Source organism: Lissotriton vulgaris, chromosome 1_2, assembly GCF_964263255.1.
Source record: "Lissotriton vulgaris chromosome 1_2, aLisVul1.2, whole genome shotgun sequence".
Classification (NCBI taxonomy): domain Eukaryota; kingdom Metazoa; phylum Chordata; class Amphibia; order Caudata; family Salamandridae; genus Lissotriton; species Lissotriton vulgaris.
Genome location: NC_141686.1, coordinates 364,912,214 through 364,934,944, shown reverse-complemented (window position 1 = coordinate 364,934,944; position 22,731 = coordinate 364,912,214).

Genomic DNA, 22,731 nt, shown 5'->3' with positions numbered 1-22,731 from the left:
CAGCCGTCTTCGGCCCGGCTTGCTTGAATCCTGATGGTGCAGTGAGAAAGGGACTCATGTCTGAGTATACCCTGCCACACCTATAGTGGCCAAAAACGATTAAAAAAAGGGGGTGGTGATGAACAGAGTGTCTGAATTAAGCAGACCACTCTTACCCAGTCCAAAGATCAGGGCTTGATCCATCACCGTTATTTATCTCACTGCACCATCCCAGCTCAGAACCTGGCTATATGCAAATCAGTCTGTCCCTAGCCCAGTGCATCATGGGAACAGGGCAGACTAAACTACCAAGCCAATTCTTCACCAGAAAGGAGACAAGCTACCGGGGACCGGTTTCTGGCATTTCAGCCGTCTTCGGCCCGGCTTGCTTGAATCCTGATGGTGCAGTGAGAAAGGGACTCATGTCTGAGTATACCCTGCCACACCTATAGTGGCCAACAACGATTCAAAAAAGGGGGTGGTGATGAACAGAGTGTCTGAATTAAGCAGACCACTCTTACCCAGTCCAAAGATCAGGGCTTGATCCATCACCGTTATTTATCTCACTGCACCATCCCAGCTCAGAACCTGGCTATATGCAAATCAGTCTGTCCCTGGCCCAGTGCATCATGGGAACAGGGCAGACTAAACTACCAAGCCAATTCTTCACCAGAAAGGAGACAAGCTACCGGGGACCGGTTTCTGGCATTTCAGGGCAACGCGGCATAACATCCGACGCGCACAGGCAGCGATTGATGCCATGGGAGCCACAGGAGAACAGGCGGCTCTGTTGTTAGCCGATATTAACAAAGCCTTTGATTCAGTCAGCTGGACATACCTCTTTGCACTCTTGCCCCGTCTCAATCTGGGACCGGTCTTCTTGTCATATGTCAAGCTACTCTACACAGTCCGCCTGTTTGTAAGCCAGAATAAAGATAAAAATTATCAGACTTTCCAGTTTTAGTAGATACTTTTCTTTTTATTGTTCCTTTCTTGTTTTCAAAAAGTTTTTTTGTGTTTTTGCTTGTTTCAGTAAAGAATTTTACATGATGATTTCCTTTTTACAGATTGTACATTCTCTGTTTAGAACATCATACATTATGCAGCAAAATGCAAAAACACAAAAAAACTTTTTGAAAACAAGAAAGGAACAATAAAAAGAAAAGTATCTACTAAAACTGGAAAGTCTGATAATTTTTATCTTTATTCTGGCTTACAAACAGGCGGACGGATCTCCGCCACAGGTAGTGCGGATAGGGGCTAGTGACGGAGTCACTAGCATACCAGTGATTGAACCAACAAGGAGACTGGCCGCTCCTTCCCTCCCAGCACACCACAACTGAAACACAGTAAAACCTTCTTCTACGGATAATAAGAGTTAAGAAATAAACGGAGTGCACTTCACAACCACCTCACATTGTAAGCTACTCTACACAGACATAACGGCCTCTGTGCGGGTCGCAGGGGCGGTGTCGGAGACGTTCCGCATCGGCCGTGGGACCAGACAGGGGTGTCCGCTTTCCCCCTACTTGTTCGCTCTGGCCATGGAGCCCCTGGCCGCCAGGGTGCGAGTAGATGCGCAGATACGGGGCTTTGTGTGGAATGATGACCTATCGGAAAGAATTGCGCTCTACGCAGACGATGTCCTTTTCTTTCTTACTGACTTGCAGTGCTCGGGACCGCGTGTGCTGGAAATTATGCAAATCTTTGGGGAGGTCTCGGGCTTATACCTAAACTTGCATAAATCCACTCTATGGGTACTGGGGGATGGCACGGTGACGGATCCCTGGACATCGGGACTACGGGTGGTTACAGACGGTCTGAAGTATCTGGGGGTGTTCCTATCGGAATCGGCAAACACTGCCTGGGAACGCAACGTGGTGCCCGTTTGGGAGCGGGTCCAGACAGATGTGAAAACCTGGTCTCGAATGCCCCTTTCTATATTCGGCAGATCGGCGATCTTCAAAATGGTTGCGCTCCCGCGCCTCCTCTACCAATTGCAGAACCATCCTTATCCGATCGCACCCCAATGGTTTTGACAGGTCAATTCGGTCTTGGGCCGCTTTCTGTGGCCTGGGGGAGCAGCCAGAGTAGCGCTATGTACGTGCTTCTTGTCCACCTACTGTGGAGGTTTGGCCACCTCGGATCTACTGTCCTATTACCAAGCCGCTCACCTCCTAATCCTGAACGAATGGTGGTATGGAGACAGTGGAGATCCGGCCTATGTCCTGGAACGCACGTTGATGGGTGAGAATACGCTCCACACCATCCTCTACTCACCCCGGCTGCGTCGGTCGTTGCCGAGGGTCACAAGACTGGTCTTTGCTGTGTGGCGCAGGCCTTACGCCGCATGGGCTGGTGGGGCAGGCTGACCGCCGAAACGCCGCTGTTGCGTAACGGCCTACTACCCGAACTATCTACATTATCAGGATTCGATGGCTGGGACACGGTATCTCGCAGCTAGGACATGTGATGTCCGGGACGACGCTCAAGTCCTTCCAAGCGCTTAGCACGGAATTCGATATGCCCCAGTCCCAATTTTTCTGTACCTGCAGTTCCGACACGCACTAACTCCCAGTATTGCCAACCTAGACTTGCTCCCTGAATTTAGTCTGATTGAGGCGAAGGTCTTTATGGGTGACCTTGGGGATAAGAAAGTCCCACGTATCTACCAGACGATGGTCACCCACTGCTCCTCCACTCTTCTTCCTTTAAAGACAGCTTGGGAGGCAGATATCGGTCAACTGGATGAAGATGATTGGAGGGAGGCCCTGGAATCCCCTAGGGGGGCAGCCATTGCAATACGATTTAGACTAATCCAATTCAAAATTCTCCATAGGGCCTACTACACCCATGAGCGTCTGTGGAAAGCAGGCTTGATTGGGTCCCCGGAATGCTTGCGCTGTGGGGTTGCAGTGGGCACATTGCTCCATACGGTATGGTCGTGCCCTAGGCTGGTTGGTTTCTGGAGGGGTGTGTGGAGCTGCCTGTCTGAGGTGCTGGGCTGGACCCTTCCCCGTACTCATAGCCTAGGTCTACTATACATCCTGGAGGGGGTTGATGGAAACATATACAAACGACATTTGTTGCTCCTGGGGCTGGTGGTTGCCAAAAGGGACTTGGCCCGAGCTTGGAAGGATGTGAGGGCCCCCCCCCTGAGTGTATGGAGAGCTGGACTGGACTTTTGTATGGGTCTAGAGCGACCGATATTTGAAGCACGAGGATGCCCCCGCAAACACTTTAAGGTGTGGAAGAGGTGGGCAGATTATAGGGGTTTGACACTGGACCCCCCGGCAGAACCTGAGGAAGATCTTTAGCCCCCTAATGTCCGGCGAGCCCGTAAACTGCGCCTAGATTGCCATGTCACGACCAAGCATCAACACTGTTCGTACACACGTGCACGGGGTTAGGGTGCACCTGATCGTATTGTTTCTGGTGCCTAAATATATATCAAGATATGTGTTATTTTCATAATTTGGTGTGGCTCTCCTTATTGAGTCGTGTGTACCATTAATTGACGTGTATCGCAGATATCTGACACTCCTCTCTGATAAGCCTAAGGCTGCTCGACCTCACTACTCCACAGAAGAGCAACTTGAGATTGCTAAAGAAAACCCCGTCCACTCATAAGGGAACCCCTCGGCTCCATGCACAGTAGACATCTTTTTGGTATACTTTATAAAGAGCCAGTTTCCCACAGTTATCATTCATATATCTGTTTGTGGTCAGATCTTCTTATATACGCTTATGTATGGTGTATTTGCTTCTTGATTGATTCTTTTATTCGATTGTTAATGTAATTTTTTTTTTTTTGCGTAAGACCTTTATTAACACAAAGCAAATTACACAGCATGAGCCTACAACCCTGGGGCCGGCTCGCCATTGTATGATGGTCATCCTTTAAGCAACAATTTAGCCATGAATAGTAGTGTAGCAACTTTAGGCAGAGCCGCCTTGCTCACCCTCCGTAGGGCTCTTAGCAGACAGTCGTTATGAGTCTTACATTTTGTCATTTTTAGAAAAAAGAAAGTTCAACATACCCCAACTTAAGACCTTACATTTCCCTCATACACAACCTAGACAGTGAGTTCCATAGTGTCATCGGTTCCCCCCAGGGCAGCCTTCATCCGATTTTAACTCGCGCACCAATCAACACACATGCCAGTACAACCAGAAAACGATCTAGTCCTCCTCATCTTCCTGTAATGAGTTTAGGTAGTCTGTTAAGAAACACCATATGTCCTTCGGCCTTGATTTCGCTGGTAAGTTCTCCTCATATGTTTGCAGTTTATCCCGGCAGGTGTACATGGCATGAAGCCACACTTTTTTCGTCGGCACTTTACGGCTGTGCCAACATTGCGCCACCTGCCTTTTTGCTAATAACAAGGCGATGGCACAGAACTTGCGTTTCAGCGCTCTGAATTGGGGCACAATACCCAGCAGACAGACCTGTGGCGTGCACTGCACCTCATCCTCCAACATGACCGTGAGTGTGGTGGTGACCTCCTCCCAATACCCCGCTACCCTCGCACAAGTCCAGGCCAGATGCACAAAGTCCGCACCCTCCCTGCTACAACGCTTGCATTTGTCTTCCTCCTGCAACCCAAATTTACGCAGTTTTGTCGGTGTGTAGTAGGCCTGGTGAATAAACTTGAAATGAATAATTCTCAGATTTCCGTTGGGTGTCAGTATATGCGTTAATGCGCAGGAGCTGTGCCATTCCTCATCTGTTAGTGGTGCATCTAGTAGCGCATCCCACCGCCCCTTAGCCTTAAGTGTGTGGCCCGCTATGTCTGATTGTGCAGCAGTGTACAGTCTGGACACTAAATGTGACAGGTCCCGTGTAGTGATCAGCAGTTGCAGAGGTGCTAGGCTTTCCGGTTCCGCAGGGAATGTTGGGTAATGTTCTCGCAGCGCCCTGGTTAGCCTATAGTACGTGAATCGAAACATCGGAGTCTGGTTTTGGATATAACTCAATTTGTCGATGCCAATGAACGCGCCTCCCTGAAACACGTCACCCAACGTGTCGATCCCAGCTCGGGTCAGCAAAGACATCCCCACTTTTTCGTTAGTGACGGACAGCGCCTGATGATACTGCAATGGCATGGCCGGTGCATATAACGGGGTTTGTGAGCCAACTGCCCAAGCTTGTTCCATGCTTTAATCGTGGTGTCTACAGTGTTGATATCCTTTGTATGTAGTGGTGGTCTGGTGTGCGTTAAGATCGCAGACAGGGGGACAGGATGGGTATTGCCCTCCTCAATGGCCGCGTGGGTGAGATAGGGGACCTCATGATACCAGTACGCTGCATACTGTGCCTGGGCACAGAGGTAATATAGGAGAAAATCAGGCACCCCGAAGCCACCCTGTGCAATCGGGAGCGTCAGTGTCTGCAAATCAATACGAGCTTGTTTACCCGCCCATATCAGGGTTAGTACCAGGGACTTTATGCGGCGGAAGACTTCTCGTGTTGGCGTGATGGGTATGTTATTAAAAAGGTACAATAACTTGGGCAATATGTTCATTTTGACAATCGCGATCCTGTCAGCTAGCGATAGAGGTAAATGGATCCAACGACGGATCTTATCTTCCAGTTTGGAGAGTACCACCCCATAGTTTGCTCGCATGACTTCGTCTGGATCCCTGTGGAACATGACCCCCAGGTAGCGAATCGGGTCCTGCTGCCACTCTAGCGGGTAGTCGATTTCAAAGGGAGTCGTAGCATCGGTGAGAGGTATGAGTGAAGATTTGGACCAATTGATCGCTAATCCCGAGTGTCCCCCAAATCGGATGTACTCTCTAAGCAGCGGGTGCAGATGAACCTCAGGGTCACGAATGTATAGCAGCATATCGTCTGCGTAGAGCGATATGTGTAGTGGCCTAGCCACAAATTGCAGTGCCGATTCTTTGTATTTTTGTCGCACTATGAACGCTAGTGGCTCTAACGCCAGCGCAAAGAGCAGGGGTGATAGGGGGCATCCCTGCCTCGTGCCCCGCTCAATGCCAAACGGAGCTGAAACATAGCCATTAATCCGGACCCTTGCACACGGTTGCGTATATAGCAAAGAAATCCACTGGACAAATCGTTTAGGGAAACCCATCCTGTTGAGGACGGTGAGCATATAACGCCATTCAATAGAATCGAATGCTTTCGCGGCGTCAAGCATGACAGCTACCGCTTTAACCGAGGGCTTCAGGTAGTGCGATAGTGCGAACAGGGATCTGGTATTATGCGAGGTGGACCTGGTGGGAACAAATCCTGCTTGATCCGGAAGGACCAGGCGGGTCATCAAAGGGGATAGCCGAGCGGCTAGCAATTTAGCGAGGATTTTCGAGTCTACGTTTATCAGGGACAGAGGTCTGTAGGAATCGCATTCCTCCGGATCCTTGGATGGTTTTAGGAGTGCAATGACCAGTGCTTCCCGCAGCTTGGGGGGGAGCAACGATTTCTCAAAGGAAGTACCATACATGTCCACCAGATAGGGGGCGACGACATCCACAAACTTTTTATAAAATTTGGATGTGTACCCGTCAGGGCCCGGTGCCTTACCATTTGGGAGTGAAGTGATTACCTCAGTTACCTCCTCCACCGTGATGGGTCTAGCCAAGTATTCCCTTTGTGCGTCTGATAGCCAGCCAATCGCGACATCATGCAAGTAGTCATACGTTTCCTTCGCTGTCGCTGAGGGTTGAGATTGATATAGCGTGCTAAAGGAGTCCACAAAGCATTTCAATATGTCCGTGGAATGTGTGTGTAATACACCCTCCCCAGACTTAACTCGGAGTATCGCCGATTGTCCCCGTCCCTCACATATTTTCCGCGCCAGTACCCTCCCTGGTCTACCCCCCTCTCCAAAGGCCCTAGCTACATGTTTGCGGTCCAAGTATTTAATTTCCGACTCTAAGAAATCAGCATGTTCAGTGTGTAAGTCGCGCAACTTGGGTAACAACGAAACATCTTGCGTTGTTTCATACCGCAGTTCTAAGTCCCTCATTTGTCTCTCGCAGCGGTGGATCTGGCATCTGATGTCCTTGAGCACTCCTATGGTAGTGCCAATGCAGACACCCCTGATCGTGGCCTTGAAGGCTTCCCAGAGGATACATGCGTCTTCCGTAGTCTGTGAATTAATATCGAAGTAGTCTTTTATCGCTTTTGTCAAGGTGTCAACATATATTGGGTCTGTGAGGGCCTGGGAATTAAATCGCCATTGGAATGGGGGGGGGGGGGGGTGTAATGCGGAATGTCTATCTGCAACAGGACCGGGTTATGGTCCGATAATGTGCGTGGCAGTACTTGCAACCTACGAACCCACAGCGCCATGTCCTTAGAACCCAACCAGTAGTCCAGCCTGGACCAACTATTATGAGATGCGGTGATGTGTGTGGCGCCTGGCGCATCAGTGTGTTGTAGCCTCCAGAGATCCGTCAAGGCCAGATCCCCCATCATGTGACTCACCATCAGTCTTGACTGTTTGTGCTGTTCCAATGAATGTGAGGAGCGGTCCAGTCCGTCCCTTAATGTCACGTTCCAGTCCCCCCCACATAACATGTGTGTGTTAGTATGTTTCTGCAAGTCCCCCCAAACGTCCCGAAAAAATTCCGGTGCGTCAGTATTTGGTCCATATACATTAAGGAGTATCACGTGTTGGCCCCTCAGTGTACCTGTCACAAGCACATACCTGCCAGAGGGGTCCTGTGTCACATGCTGTGCCTCAAAGTTGATCCCTTTCTTAATCAAAATAAGCACCCCCCGGGAGTAAGATGAGTATGAAGCCCTGTAGGACGCCCCTGCCCATCTCGACCCCAATGTAGCGTGAGTGTTCGGCACGAGGTGTGATTCCTGCAGGAATGCTATATCAACGTTCCATCTGGTAAGGCTAGCAAAAACCTGTCTAATTTTCTGAGGGCGCGAGAACCCCCGTATATTCCAAGTAAGAACGTTAAGGCATAGTCTGCTCTCACTTCCAGAACCTGTTGTCCGTAAATAATGCAACACAATTCATCCCTGCACACTCAAGTGTCATACCCAGTGCCTGTCCACATACAGCACAAAGAACATACGCTGCGTTTTCAATCCCTCTCCGTGGAGAACCTAAGAATGTGTACATTTGCAATGCCTTCGGTCTTCGTAAACAGTTAAACATCCCCCCTCCCCAAACCCCACCCACTCCAGCAACCCCAACCTGCCGAAGCCATATCCCCTCAGAGCACAAATCCCACAACCACATAATCAACAACTCAGTGCTCAGTACTAAGAACTTGCGTTGGGTACTACCCTCAGGGAGGACCGCCAGGAGCACAACCCTTCACCCGGTGGACGGGTGCAGGCGATACTAGGAAAACTGAACATATTCGCAATATATGTGTCCATTAACCCACAGTCCCCACTTCCCCATTACAACTCCTCACATGTGCGTAAGCAGTGGTGCAGTTATAGGGGAAACGTAGCTACACCCCACAGTTAACAGATGCATATGTTAGGAAATAGGCCCAAGCCGGCCAGTTTTCAGTCCGCCTATCACACAGCAACTACCTGGTCTCATGTAGTTAGGTAAACGGAGGGGGGCAGGCATGATCACATCTCTGCAAGTCTGCACCCCGCAATGTGGTATGCATTGTAGTGTTAAATGTTCTCCCACCTCCTTCGCTTCCCCCCTCCAGACCGGAGGGTCTACTAGCATATGTACGTGGAAAGACCTGACCCATCGCCCACAGCAGCAGCAAAATTTACAGACTAACGTGGCTGTGTGTCCAATTACACAGTGGGGAGAGCGTGGTAGCAAGGGCCCATCATGTGTGTCGGCCACAGTTCAAGACAGGAGTGTATTTCAGCCCTTGCCATCCCATCGGATCCTCACCCTCCTAATGCCCAGTGTTGAGTAAAAGCGCCAAAACCCGCCCCTAAGAGTCTCGCATCGGTCGGCGCAGCCCAGTTCAGCTGCGATCGGCCATGCAGCAGTCTATTTTAGCCATCTTTACAGCAAAACTCACCGCTATTCAACGATTGATATCACCAGTTGCATCAGTCCGAGTCTCTGTGCTGATTCTGGGACTCTGACCTCGCCTCCCGCTGTATCTTCTTAACAAAGTCAAGGGCCGCTTTGGGTGTCGCCAGTACTACCGTCTTCTCCTTCCACACCACTCGAAGTCGGGCAGGATATAACATAGAGTAGCCAATGTTCAGATCACGCAGCTTAGCCTTCACTGCGGTGTATTCCTTACGTGCTTGCTGAACAGCGACCGTGTGATCCGGGTAAAACTCCAGCGAGTTGCCCTGATGGGTGATTTTGCCCTTCTCCCTTGCGAGCCTGAGGATCGTGTCCCTGTCCCGATAGTTGAGAATTCGTGCCACAATCGGCCTAGGCGTAGCACCGGGCGGTGGCTTGGGGCCTAATGACCTATGGGCTCTTTCCACAATGAAGATCTGCGACAGGGCCTCCGCACCAAAGATATCCTTACATAGACCCTCGACGTAATGTTCCATTCTCCCAGTGTTGGTCGATTCTGGCAGGCCCGTGATTCGCACGTTATTGCGCCTCGAGCGCGCTTCCAAATCCTCCTCCTTCGCTTTGATCACCTCCAGGATTCGTTCCATTCCCGCGCATTTGGTGGTGGAGGTTCGCGCTTCATCTTCAACGGCCGAGTTCCTCGTTTCCGCCTCATCCAAACGTTCGCCATGCTTTTCTTGTCGAGCGGCCATGCCATCCATCCTGCATGTCAGATTGTCCAGCTTACCATTTATATCCTGCAGATTCGATTGAATCGCCATCAGAATCTTCTCTATGTTGTTAGTTGGCAATGGTTCTGAAGATCCGCCGGTCTCCGTCATATCTTCTGCAGGCTTCGTCGCCTTCTTATTGTCAAAGGAAAGTTTTGGTTGCTGCTTATCAGGCTTCCCCATTGTGGTGGCCGGTGAATGTACTTTCCGCAATGTGGGCCCAGACGCTGACCGTCGTCGCCGTGATTCTCTGACAATGGTAGCCTGCAGCTGCACGTGATGTCAACTCTGCGTCTGATCAGGTCGCCGCCGGGAGTCTCTCTTCAGGTTGCGTGGGCTATGGGAGAGACGCGGTCAGCTCATACCAGCATCAGCGCGAATTCAGGCGAAAGGGTGCGCCTTTGTCTCCGGGGGGGGGCCTACCGCGGTTAGTACGACAAGGGAGCGCGACCTTTCCTGCGCTATCTCCCGCTGCCGAAGCCTCCCGGCAGTCCAGGAATCCTCTCCCCGGCTTGTCAGATCGGGTGGTGACGGGGCGCCAGTGATGAGCCGATTTAGAGCCCCCACGCCCAGCAACGCTATGTCCAATAGCTCCCTGCGCTGATCCGCCGGCCTGCGCGCCCAGCAAAGCCGAGTCCGACTTCACCGGCGCGAGAGTGAAGTGCCCGTCACCTCAGCGAGAGGCGCCGCCATGTTGTCAGGCGTGCGGGCGGGGTGGTGGTAGTCCCAGCCGGTAGTACTCGGGGGTTGAGAGCAGCGCAAAACAGTCACTCTGGGTCAGGTGGCCGGTTCTTACCCCCAGACTGTGTACGCTGTGCTAGCCGGTCAATCCCACGCTGGATCCGCCGTGCTCGCTTGAGGTCCGCAGTCCGCCGCCGGCCATTTTGTCAGGCAGCCCGTTCCTCACCACAATGATCGCGGCAACGATCTCAAAGGCGGGGGTATCGACCTTGTCTGTCCAGGTCCGCTTATGCCCCACATCTTCCCCCACACGTGGATGGTCGTGAGATGTGGGTTTGCGGGGTAGAAGCGGTAATGGATCACATTGTATGTGATCGCCCGGCGGAGCTGCAGTTCAGGCAGCCATTCCGCTGTGCGCCCCCTAGCGCCTCCGATTGTTAATGTAATTGAAAGAGAAGCTGCTACACTTGTCTGTCGAGTGATGCAATCGGTGGGTAATTGCCACAGCGTTTTCATCTGTGGAGCAGTAGATTTGGGTCAGGCTGCACCCTCTCTGATCGGAGGAGCGTACCCTCTACTGCCTGCTTTGATGCATACGCTCCAGTGTGCCCTCTCTGATCGGAGGAGCGCAGTCTTCTACTGCCTGCTTTGATGCATGCGCCCCAGTGTGCCCACTCCGCTTTGCACTGGCGATAAGCCCATGGCCGAGCTGTGATAATTAGACCAACAAGACACATTCAATACCACCTCATACACTGATCGGGGAACACTGAGGGCATCATTTACCAAGAATTGGCATCCAGCAGCATTGCAAGTCTTTTTTGTTGCCCTGCTCTGCACCAATCGAAAGAGCAGGAATGCACCGTACAGGACACAGTGCATTACTGGCCTTTCAGGTGCTCTTTATGCAGCCGAGCGCCAATGCAGACACCCTTGCACCATGGTGCACTGGGGTCTACGTCTGCTGAAGAATGTGGCACACATGGAAAGAGGAATAAAAGAGGAGAAATTAAAACATTTCTCATCGTTTTGCCTGCTTTGGGGAGGTGTAAGGTTTTGGCATTGCCCCAGGTTTACGTGAGTGTCTAAATCTTGGGCAGTGTCACAATAAATGCGTGTTTCGTGGGAAAACCCACAGCAACACCCATGGAACGCCTCCTTGATGCAGAGTAAGCCAACGCAGCGCTTTGGGCAGCCAAGCCTCACTCCATATCCATGAAGCGCTTTGCGCTGCCTAGCCTCACTCCATATCTATGAAGCGTTTTGCGCCGCCTTGTAGATATGATTCAGAGGCCGGCACCACCCGAGCTTTAAAAAAAGTGACGCTCCAGCTGGGCAGGGCTCTTGGAAATGAGGCCAGAGTTTGCACCAGCAAGAGTAAAACTATGTGTCTACAGAGAGTAGCTGACAAGTACTAGGGTACTCGGCCCCTGTTGCCCTTACCACTGAGAAGAACTACAATAATTCAATTAAGGGGGGGACCGTCCAGAGCGAGACATCCCTCCATGCTTATTTTTCAGGGTATAGATCATTCCATGTCAAATAACATTTGGGTGGGGGGAAAAGTGAGGTATTTCTTTAACAACTGGCACGTTGTCTCAAGACACCTGGATACTAGACAAGGTAACAGACTTCAAGTTGGAGCTTTACAGCTCTTCAGCTGAGTGACTTTTATACAACTAATGCATCGTTCCAGGTTAGACAAAGAAGGTAATCCCATCTAGGACCCGGATATTGTGGTTGAACTGTTTGAAACTGAGAATACTCAAATACGAGGCAGTAAGATGGTGCTGGCCACACCTGAGCATAATGGGCAGTGATTTGTGGACTGTGGTTACTGACATCATGGGAAATGTCGTTTTTAAGTGTACTGTTGATTGGTTGCTGTGCAAATTAAGTAATAGAAAAAGAAGCATTATTCCCATCAATATGTGCTAAATAGAATTTTAAATTCTTGACGTGATAATTTTTTGGAGCTTTCTCTCAACACGAACATACAGAGACATAAACATTAGGTCTGGGCGGTGAACTCAGCTACGTTCGTAGACTTTGTGGAGTCTTTCCACACTCCTCAGACACTCGGAGTTCAGAAAAACGTTTCCTTGCTTGTGCTCACCAACGTTAAATTGAAGATCGTGAGCAAGGAAAATCCAGCACTAGACCATCTCCCAACGAGATTTCTCAACGCGGCTGCCCGGGGATGGGCACTCGCACTCATGTCGATAAACCTTCCATTCACGTTGAGGAAGCTGCCGCTCTAGTAGAACTTCTACTCAAGCGACGGAAAGATGCAGCGCTCTCTTGCACTGTGCGTGGTGCTGTTCGCACTGATTTTACTGCGCGGGACAAACATCTGTCGCCAAAAAAATCACTGTGTTTTAGAAAATGAATTTTGAGTCTAATATGCTAGTAACTTGTACTTTTAGAGCCTATGTAAGCCGAATAAAGTTTTATATCTGGCTGATATGCCGTAAATGTGCCAACGCAGCTGTAACAATCTTGTGACCCGCTGGCTTGCTCTTGACAATAATCCAGTATCACAGCTTCAGCTGAGGCCCCCAATTCCTAGCCTCATCATTCACTTAGCACCCAGGGCGTCTCAGCCCACCATTGCGACTTAGTTCATTCCTAGAGATTCACACGTCACTGCAGATCCAGGGCTTGCTACCAGCCGCAGCAAGCACCAGCACTTGCCCAAATAGGATAGGATAGGATATATGTTTATAGAGCGCGCGATTGCAGTGGCGTCTTGGCGCTAGTGTATGTAGAAAGGAAGTATGACCTGTGTTACCAGGGGACTATGTGGAAGTGAACAGCCATGTTTTCAATTCCTTCCTAAAGACCTACTGATTAGATTGAAAGTTCATGGCCATAGGCATTTTGTTCCATAACTTTGATGCACAACTTGATAAAGTCCTGCCATCCTATCTTGCCCGTCTGATCTTAGCAATCTGGATAAGGCCTAAATTAGCTGATCTAAGGGTACTTGGGGGGTATAAGGTAGGAACATTTTTGGGAGATTCTCAGCATCGCCACCATAAAGTTCTTTGTGCACCAGGCATAAGGCCTTAAATTCCACCCGCTGTTGGATGGGAAGCCAGTGCAGTGACTTAATTCCTGCCGAGGTGTTCTGTAGAGACTGCAGTTTTCTCAGCTGGGTCTTATCAATGCCCCAAAAAAGGGCATTGCAATAGTCCAGTTTAGACTGGAAGAGCGCCACCACCAGCGTCTTTTGCAATTCTTATGAGAGAAAAGGGAAGATTTTTCTCAAGGTTTTTAGTAAAAAGAAGCAGGAGGACGTGAGACTGTTTACCTCGGCAGAAAAATTAAACTGGTCATCGAAGAGGACTCTGAGGTTCCTGACCTTGGGGGCAGGACACAGGCAATCCCCGGCCTCAACCGGCCACTAGGAGTCATTCCACCGGCACATGAGACCAGGGCGAATCCATGCCTCCTGATAAGTCTGGCCCAAGGAGAGACATAGATGTTAAACATTGTCGGGGATAGGGGTGGCGACATCGGCACTGGTGTCTGAGTGACCCCAGAGCAGCCTCGCACCAGGCATCTGTCTGCCTCTTGCTTCATGGTCACTGATGACCACGGGTGGATCTTGTGGGGGACACTCAACATTCTAAAACAGACTCGGGCGTCCCTTCAACAAAGAAAACACACAAGTTGAGTATTTTACCCAAGAATCAGCATGCCGTTATTTCGGCGGGAAAGGTAAAGTTACAAGATTTGGAATATAATCTCTAAGAGCGTACTTCTACTAAGGAGGCAAAATCTATGGATCAACAATCCTATATATCTGCCGTTTGAATTTTAAAATTCAAACATAAGCATTAGTCTCTACGAGAATGAATAACACAGATAGAACAATTTAGAGTAATTTAAAAAGATATTTTCCACACCATGAATTTCGTAAACCTCTGTTGTACATTTATTACATTTCAAAACAAAATTGATCTTCATACAGTATACAAATTTTTAAAAAAACATGATTATACATTTTATAAAAGCAATTTAAAACAAAGAATCACAAGTCGACGCGGCGTTTCGGTATTCTGTATTTCTACCTTCTTCAGGACTGATTCTAGACAAATTTAAAAAGATTTAAAAAACAGGCTTACATTTCTTACATTGGTGCGGATATCTAGTCAATCAATCCTCTATATGGTCACAATACATAGTCACTATAGTGTACTCTTTACACATTTTTAGTAAACAAGGCATTCACCTTTTACATCAAGTCTTGGCATTTCCATATTTCAAAGTCTTTTACCCCTTTAGTTTCAATTAATCCCCCCATTCCTGGAACACATCTAGCTCTATTAGTGTACATTCCTATGCTTAGACAAAACTAATGGTGTTTACCTTTCCCTTGGACTAAGAAGTCCAATGCTCAGGAGGCCACCTTTAGGACCTCAGTCTAAATACATATAGGGTTTTCATTCTTACACATACCTTAAATTAGGTAGGGCAAGTTCCCCACTGGACACAGTTTACTTCAATTCTGCACCTTGTAGCCTTTGGATTACTTGGCTTTTATTTCTCCGGGATATTGATTCTCAGTTTTGATGTCACTGGTTGAGATAAATATATAATAACGATGTTTTCATTACATCCCACCCCTACGGGTTCATTGTTACGACCTTATTTTAAATTATGGATCAGAAAAAGTGTGTTTAGTCAGTACCTGATTTTCAAGGTAAATTAGCTTGGTCTTGGACTGCCAGGAGGAGCCACCGTATTCCTAGTCATGGGTTTCATCAATGACCCTAGGGAATTTTTAATTATTCCATATTAGCACATATTAGCCTTACTTTGTTAGAACCCAACACAATCCTAATGAGTCTTAAAAAATGCGGGATCACTCACCATTCAACATTTGGTGACTGGCGCAATATTCAGGATAAGTTGCTACCAAGTTCCTCCTTTATGGATTCGAAGTCCTTTCTATTCATAGACAATACAAAGTGTGGAAGGTATAACGTCATACGTGCTATCTTCTTAGTTTAATTTATAGTCATACTTTCACATTGATCTGTTTATATACCCTCTGTTGCCATTTGTTAAACGAGGGAAAGGAGTAAATTTATAGTCTCTCATAATTCTATTTAGATTATAAGCAATTATTTAGGTTATAAGTAATTAGTTGGATATTCCCAGTCACTTTAATGGAGGGCTGTTTAAATCTAACCCTATACTCCCCTTTGTTCTAATTCTCAGTTGCCATTACCTTTAATATCAAGTTCGGCCTCCCTGCTCCTGTTTCCTGGCAGTCTGTCCACACGTCCTTCCACAGGTACGATACGAGCCGTCAAGAGCGCTGAGAGTTTGCTCATTCACCAGCGCTTTTATGTACCCCGCTTTGTAATTGGCTGCCACTATCCTGCGTCCTAATAGGTTCACTATCGGCCAATGGCCGTGTGGTTCCCATAGGAACCGAACGCTTTTCCTTATCACGCTTAACACTGTCTCATTGGCGCATATGTTCTATTCCCTTTTCTTTTGATTGGGTTATGTCGGGACAAACTCCGTGGGGTTGCTATAGCAACCGAACGCTTTTTCTCTCGTTCCGCAACCACTATGTTGTCGGCTCATTTAATCTCATTTCTCTTTCGTGATTGCAGTGCAAGTTGCTTTAACGCATATTTTTACACTAGGCGGACGTGTGGTAGCGCGTCTGGGATATTCCCTTCTCATCTGATTGGTCTATAATGGACCAATCATTGCGCGGTTACCTTGGTAACCGAATGCTTCTTCCCCCGTTACCGAACCAACTAAATTCCTGGCACATTCAATCTAATGTCTTCCTCCGGATTGCGGTATAGGTTACTTGATAACATGACGCATATACCTGCATCCGGCGGCTGTGTTTCTTTATTCGTTGTTATATTTCGAACACTTATATATGATAGCCCTCAGAATAATCTTTACTAAGCAAGGCTTTCTGTGATGTCCTTCCTTGCTTTCACCCGATTGGCCGATTGCATGCTATTTTATATACTCAGAGTTACATTAAGTTAGCCAACACTTTTATTCCGATATTTACTCAGGCTTTATTTAATTTTTACAGGGCCATGTATATGCCTAGAAGTCTAGCCATTTTATCTCGATCTACCATTATCCAACTGTGTATCAGCAGCCCTTTATTTGAGTACGTTTAAGTAACATTCTTAGTCCAAGAGAGTTTATATGTCAGAAACAAGATTTTTTATTATTAGCTCTCTGGTAAAGGATGATAGATACCAGAAACCCGAGTTTTGCTCAGATCTTGGGTGTGTTTACTTTGCAATGTTTCTATAGTACGACTGTAGTCCCCTAAAAGGCAGTCTTTACTGAATTATTTTCTCCCAATCTTCCCTTGAGTTTAGACCGCACCTCACACTGTTGAGGGTCGACATGTAAAATTGCTCCCTCCTTTTCCTTTTGTTATTTTGGTTTCCACCTCTAATATTATCAGATATTTTTTCTAAGCCACACCATTTTAAATCTTCAATCTTGTGGTTAGCTGCCCTCCAATGCTCAGTGAGGGGCGCTCCTATTTTATTTGTTCTAAGCGCTGAACGATGTTCGTTAAGCCGCAGTCTGAGTTCTCTAGATGTTTCCCCTATGTATGGCTTGTTGCAGGGGCATTGGATTAGATAGACAGCGTTCTTGGTTCTACAATTAATGAAATTTTTTATATATATTGTTTTTCCATTTACAGTGATCTGGCTGCCTTTGAGGATACTGGTACAGTTTACGCACCCCATGCATGGATGGGTTCCAGTGGGTAAAGGGTTGTTATCAATCGTGGTTTGGTGAATTTTAGAGTTCTCTTTGTATGTATGTACCAGAGAATTCCTAATTGTTCTGTTTCTCCGGTACGAGAACATAGGCTTAGGAATAGGGACCTGAGCCTTGTCTGCAATGAGATGCCAGTTTCTGTTTATTATATTTTTAACTTTGAAACTAACTTGTGAGAAATTGGTCACAAATATAATTGGCTGTGCTATATCCTGGCTCTTCTTTTTTGGGCTAAAAAGGTTTTCTCTGTTAAAATATTTAGCTCGTTTGTAAGCATGTCTAATCATTCGCCTAGGATACCCTCTTTCGAGGAATTTTTCTTTTAGGTTTGTGGCATGGGTTTCATAGTCTGCCATTGAGGTGCAGTTCCGTCTAAGGCGAAGAAACTGACCGAAGGGGATATTATTTTTCTGTGACCCTGGGTGGTTACTTTCATAGTGTAACATACTGTTTCTATCAGTTTGTTTAGTGTACAGTTCTACTACTAGCTGTCCTTCTTTGTGTTTGATAATGATGTCCAAAAATTCTACCTGACTTCTGCTAATATGTGATGTGAATCTCAGGTTCACATCTCCCAGATTCAACCATGCTAGGAACTCGTTGAGGTCTTCCATTCCTCCTGTCCATATAAAGAAAATGTCATCAATATAGCGCCCCCATTCCGAGATGTTTTCATAAAAAGGGGCGGCTATATTGTAGACATGTTTGTCCTCGAATTTTGACACATACAAACATGCCAGACTAGGGGCACAGGTGGCCCCCATGCTGGTCCCCTTAATCTGCCTAAAAAGGTTGTCTTTGTATAGGAAGATATTATTTTTGAGGATTATGGTTATACAGTCAATTATGAAAGTCTGATGGTTCGTTAAGTCCTGTTGGTTATCACTCAGGATCTCCTCCATGATTTCAATAGTGTTGTTCTGAGGGATATTCGTGTATAACGCTTCAATATCCAGAGTCACCAATACCTGTGACTCTGGATTGAAGCTTAAGTTCTCCACCCTCTTAATCATAGAGGTGGTGTCCTTCACATAGGATCTTTGTTGTTGTACGAGAGGTTGTAAGAATACTTCCACATACTTACTAAGGGGCTCTGTTAGTGATCCTATGCATGATACTATGGGTCTCATGGGGGGGTCACAGATATCTTTGTGTACCTTCGGAAGGCCATACAGTGCCGGAATTAGTGGATCTTTATTAAGCATAAATGCAAATTCTTCCTCACATATGATTTCATCCTCTCTAGCTAGTCTCAGCATTCTTTCGATTTCACCCTTCAAGGTTTGCCATTCCTCTCTATTCGATTTTTTGTAGTGGTTATTATTATTCAATAGTTTGAGCATTCTGTTATCGTAATCATGACTGTTCATGATTACAATACTTCCACCCTTATCAGCTGGCTTCACTGTTAGGGTATTGTCCTGTTCTAAAGATTTTAGGGCCTCCTTCTCTTCCCTAGTCAGGTTATATGATGTCCAGTTTTTCTGTTTTAAAAGGTTATCAATGCTCTTATCCACAGATCTTTCGAAAGCCTCTACATCTTTGTGTACCGCATTAAGAGGGGGGACCCATGTGGACTTGTTTTTTAATCCAGATTTATTGTGTCTCTCAAGTCTTTCTATCCCTTCAAAAAAGATTTGGAGTCTTACTTTTCTAAAAAAGTTCTGTAGGTCTCTTTCTAAGGCATATCTATCGACAGGTGAACATATTGCATATCCAAGTCCCTTCTCAAACAGTTTGGTTTCTATTGTGGTTAGTTCGTGATCTGACAGATTAATCACTGCTGCCTTTTTATTTTGTGCTAATCCCACTGTTTCTCGCTCCTTGTTCGAGGACGTTGAGGGTTCTGGGCTTGAGTATATTGTACCTGATTGTAGTTGTTTTTGCCCCTCCCTCTCCCTCTCTGTTGTCCAAACATTTGGTTGCGCCTGAATAAAAAAGCTAGACTCTCCTTTGTAGTTGTTTGCTGTTGTCTATTTGTCTCTCCTTCTTGTTGATGTTTTTCATTTCCTACTTCCCCCTCTGAGTCTGTACTACTGAATGAGGAGTCAAAAATACTCACACGTTTTTTAGATTGGTTTCTAGGTTGGTTTTGCCACTGTCTACGGGGTTGGAAATTCTCTTTGGGACGGTCATAGAAGTCTTTTTGGAGATATGGATATACAATTTCCGGGTTATAATTTTCTATATCTTTTTTTAGTTTGTTACTCTTCTTCTTGATCAAATACTCGCTATAACTATCCACATCATTTTGAATTTCTTTTAATTTAGCTTTAGCGTCGTCTAGTGCTGTCCCTCAATTGCATTTCCATATCTTCTATTTCCTTCTTCTCAATAATTATAAATTCTTCCGCTGTTTCTACAATGAGCAAGATCCAATCTCTACTACACCTGTTAGCCACAAGTGTCCATTTGTCTATGAATTTTTTGTCTGTGATGAAGATCCCTGGTTCATTAGTTACTTGTAAACCTTTGGGAATAATTCCATTTTTACAGTATTCCACCAAGAACTCTGCGTGTAGCTCTGCTCTGACTACTTTCTTTTTTAGGTTCCATAACTTTTCCCATTGTTCCTCATCACTTTTATCCAATCGTATTGTGGTGGTATTGCGTGATCTCTTATTTATCAATCTATCAAATTGATCCTCTGAAAAGCTGTATGTTTTTATACCTTCCATATTAAGGATTTTTTAGGGATACTTGTTAAGTTAAGTATGCCGGTATTTTCTTAAAATTATACCAATGTGCTGATTTGCACTTTAACAAAAGACCTCCTCAGCTTACAAGCCGAGTGTATAGTTACGAAATGAAAGGAGGACCCCGCACAGGTTAATTGGGGACTGGGGGGATAATAAATCTAAAACAGACTCGGGCGTCCCCTCAACAAAGAAAACACACAAGTTGAGTATTTTACCCAAGAATCAGCATGCCGTTATTTCGGCGGGAAAGGTAAAGTTACAAGATTTGGAATATAATCTCTAAGAGCGTACTTCAACTAGGGAGGCAAAATCTATGGATCAACAATCCTATATATCTGCCGTTTGAATTTTAAAATTCAAACATAAGCATTGGTCTCTACGAGAATGAATAACACAGATAGAACAATTTAGAGTAATTTAAAAAGATATTTTCCACACCATGAATTTCGTAAACCTCTGTTGTACATTTATTACATTTCAAAACAAAATTGATCTTCATACAGTATACAAATTTAAAAAAAAACATGATTATACATTTTATAAAAGCAATTTAAAACAAAGAATCACAAGTCGACGCGGCGTTTCGGTATTCTGTATTTCTACCTTCTTCAGGACTGATTCTAGACAAATTTAAAAAGATTTAAAAAACAGGGTTACATTTCTTACATTGGTGCGGATATCTAGTCAATCAATCCTCTATATGGTCACAATACATAGTCACTATAGGGTACTCTTTAGACATTTTTAGTAAACAAGGCATTCACCTTTTACATCAAGTCTTGGCATTTCCATATTTCAAAGTCTTTTACCCCTTTAGTTTCAATTAATCCCCCCATTCCTGGAACACATCTAGCTCTATTAGTGTACATTCCTATGCTTAGACAAAACTAATGGTGTTTACCTTTCCCTTGGACTAAGAAGTCCAATGCTCAGGAGGCCACCTTTAGGACCTCAGTCTAAATACATATAGGGTTTTCATTCTTACACATACCTTAAATTAGGTAGGGCAAGTTCCCCACTGGACACAGTTTACTTCAATTCTGCACCTTGTAGCCTTCGGATTACTTGGCTTTTATTTCTCCGGGATATTGATTCTCAGTTTTGATGTCACTGGTTGAGATAAATATATAATAACGATGTTTTCATTACATCCCACCCCTACGGGTTTATTGTTACGACCTTATTTTAAATTATGGATCAGAAAAAGTGTGTTTAGTCAGTACCTGATTTTCAAGGTAAATTAGCTTGGTCTTGGACTGCCAGGAGGAGCCACCGTATTCCTAGTCATGGGTTTCATCAATGACCCTAGGGAATTTTTAATTATTCCATATTAGCACATATTAGCATTACTTTGTTAGAACCCAACACGATCCTAATGAGTCTTAAAAAATGCGGGATCACTCACCATTCCACATTTGGTGACTGGCGCAATATTCAGGATAAGTTGCTACCAAGTTCCTCCTTTATGGATTCGAAGTCCTTTCTATTCATAGACAATACAAAGTGTGGAAGGTATAACGTCATACGTGCTATCTTCTTAGTTTAATTTATAGTCTTACTTTCACATTGATCTGTTTATATACCCTCTGTTGCCATTTGTTAAACGAGGGAAAGGAGTAAATGTATAGTCTCTCATGAAACCCATGACTAGGAATACGGTGGCTCCTCCTGGCAGTCCAAGACCAAGCTAATTTACCTTGAAAATCAGGTACTAACTAAACACACTTTTTCTGATCCATAATTTAAAATAAGGTCGTAACAATAAACCCGTAGGGGTGGGATGTAATGAAAACATCGTTATTATATATTTATCTCAACCAGTGACATCAAAACTGAGAATCAATATCCCGGAGAAATAAAAGCCAAGTAATCCGAAGGCTACAAGGTGCAGAATTGAAGTAAACTGTGTCCAGTGGAGAACTTGCCCTACCTAATTTAAGGTATGTGTAAGAATGAAAACCCTATATGTATTTAGACTGAGGTCCTAAAGGTGGCCTCCTGAGCATTGGACTTCTTAGTCCAAGGGAAAGGTAAACACCATTAGTTTTGTCTAAGCATAGGAATGTACACTAATAGAGCTAGATGTGTTCCAGGAATGGGGGGATTAATTGAAACTAAAGGGGTAAAAGACTTTGAAATATGGAAATGCCAAGACTTGATGTAAAAGGTGAATGCCTTGTTTACTAAAAATGTCTAAAGAGTACACTATAGTGACTATGTATTGTGACCATATAGAGGATTGATTGACTAGATATCCGCACCAATGTAAGAAATGTAACCCTGTTTTTTAAATCTTTTTAAATTTGTCTAGAATCAGTCCTGAAGAAGGTAGAAATACAGAATACCGAAACGCCGCGTCGACTTGTGATTCTTTGTTTTAAATTGCTTTTATAAAATGTATAATCATGTTTTTTTTAAAATTTGTATACTGTATGAAGATCAATTTTGTTTTGAAATGTAATAAATGTACAACAGAGGTTTACGAAATTCATGGTGTGGAAAATATCTTTTTAAATTACTCTAAATTGTTCTATCTGTGTTATTCATTCTCGTAGAGACTAATGCTTATGTTTGAATTTTAAAATTCAAACGGCAGATATATAGGATTGTTGATCCATAGATTTTGCCTCCCTAGTTGAAGTACGCTCTTAGAGATTATATTCCAAATCTTGTAACTTTACCTTTCCCGCCGAAATAACGGCATGCTGATTCTTGGGTAAAATACTCAACTTGTGTGTTTTCTTTGTTGAGGGGACGCCCGAGTCTGTTTTAGATTTATTATCCCCCCAGTCCCCAATTAACCTGTGCGGGGTCCTCCTTTCATTTCGTAACTAGACACTCAACATTCACCAGGATGATTCA